The sequence below is a fragment of the Toxorhynchites rutilus genome, chromosome 2, assembly GCF_029784135.1.
Source record: "Toxorhynchites rutilus septentrionalis strain SRP chromosome 2, ASM2978413v1, whole genome shotgun sequence".
NCBI lineage: Eukaryota > Metazoa > Arthropoda > Insecta > Diptera > Culicidae > Toxorhynchites > Toxorhynchites rutilus.
In genome coordinates, this window is record NC_073745.1 from 165,992,990 (window position 1) to 165,994,648 (window position 1,659).

The 1,659-nt window shown below is 41.4% G+C and overlaps 1 non-coding gene and 1 pseudogene across 1 annotated transcript; both read left to right on the forward strand.

The window, feature by feature from the left end:
* Positions 1-155, forward strand: LOC129772161 (5.8S ribosomal RNA). Its single transcript, XR_008742576.1, has one exon. It is a non-coding gene; the product is annotated as a 5.8S ribosomal RNA (ribosomal RNA).
* Positions 156-348: 193 nt separating this feature from the next.
* The window catches only part of LOC129771999 (large subunit ribosomal RNA), a 5,455-nt pseudogene continuing 4,144 nt past the window's right edge, over positions 349-1,659 (forward strand).

A 1,659-nucleotide genomic window follows, 5' to 3' on the forward strand; every position in this document is an offset into this window, starting at 1 on the left:
AACCCTAGGCAGGGGATCACTCGGTTCGTGGATCGATGAAGACCGCAGCAAATTGCGCGTCAGAATGTGAACTGCAGGACACATGAACACCGACAAGTTGAACGCATATTGCACATCGTACAATCATTGTGCGATGTACACATTTTTGAGTGCCTATATTTACCAATTTAACTATATGCGCTGCTTAGGTAGCGCATATGCGTAATGGTGTTTTTCGGCCTTCAGTGGTGGAAAAACATTGAAGATAGTCAAACGTGCGAAGGCCCCGGCGTACGGCTTGATGAACACACGTCACAAGATGAAAGTCTTTGTGTGTTCCATCTTCTCCATACATGAGATAGTTCTTATAGGCCTCAATTGATGTGTGACTACCCCCTCAATTTAAGCATATTACTAAGGGGAGGAAAAGAAACTAACAAGGATTCCCTGAGTAGCTGCGAGCGAAAAGGGATGAGCCCAGCACGTAGAGGTGATGCGCGTTTGCGTGTCCACCTGGTTCCGTGTACTGGAAACGCTGCCCTCCGCCATAACCGATGCGTCTAGTTCAAGTTCAACTAGAATGTGGCCCTTACTCCCACAGAGGGTGATAGGCCCGTAGAACGGCATCGATGGTGGACGGCGTTTCCATGGAGTTGTGTTGCTTGATAGTGCAGCACAAAGTGGGAGGTAAACTCCTTCTAAGGCTAAATATCGCCACGAGACCGATAGCGAACAAGTACCGTGAGGGAAAGTTGAAAAGCACTCTGAATAGAGAGTCAAAAAAATGGGTGGGTTATATCTATGATATAACCGCAAGGTTGACGTGGGACTACCTTGGCTTATCAATCATTTGTTTGTATTGATTAAATTTTTGATGGAATGAAACAATTCCCGAATTCAATTGAATTCAATATATTTGATTTGTAAGTAAAAAAATTGTGAAATGTCATGTAAGGTCAATTCATGCATTGTGATAGTAAATTTAATGACAGGCCTTTTACGGTTGTTATGATACCTAGAACAAAATTTGTGAACGGGAGAATTTTCAAACGATTATTTTATTTTACATTTGCTTCTGAAGTTTACATCTCTCAAGTGTACGTACTTATCGAACCGCGAATTCGCTTGATTATATGAACTTCAGGCACTCAGTTCCGATTTTGACATGTATGTCGAACGCATATTGTTTAATGAATTGGCGTTATCGCAGCAGTTAACAACATTTTGCCTAATCATCAAATGGTATGCGTAGAAATTCAATGAGCGGAAGATATGAAGGTATATCCTTCAATACAATAATGAATAACCGAGCCAAAGCGTTGTGTTCGTACCCGCTTTTGTAATCCGTGCTAGGAAAACACTTTGCGGAGTGCAAAAAAAAATGCGGGTGCAGAGATACCCTCGACTTGCATGAATCAAAAACTTCAACTTCTACTTTTTATACTATAAAGGATTTAAACTTGAAAGTTCATTCGTCTCTAGTGTCTGCACGATTTTCCCAGGTTCCTAAGTTTAGGAGACCGTGTTAAAGAAACATATTCTAGTTTGCACAAAGGCAAGCGAGTACAAAAGTACTCGAAGCTTGCATTTATTTACAGAGCCGATTTTCCCAGACATTTTGGTTTTGAAGTCTGTGTTAGGCAAACACATTTCAGTCGGAACAAAAATGCCACTGACTTG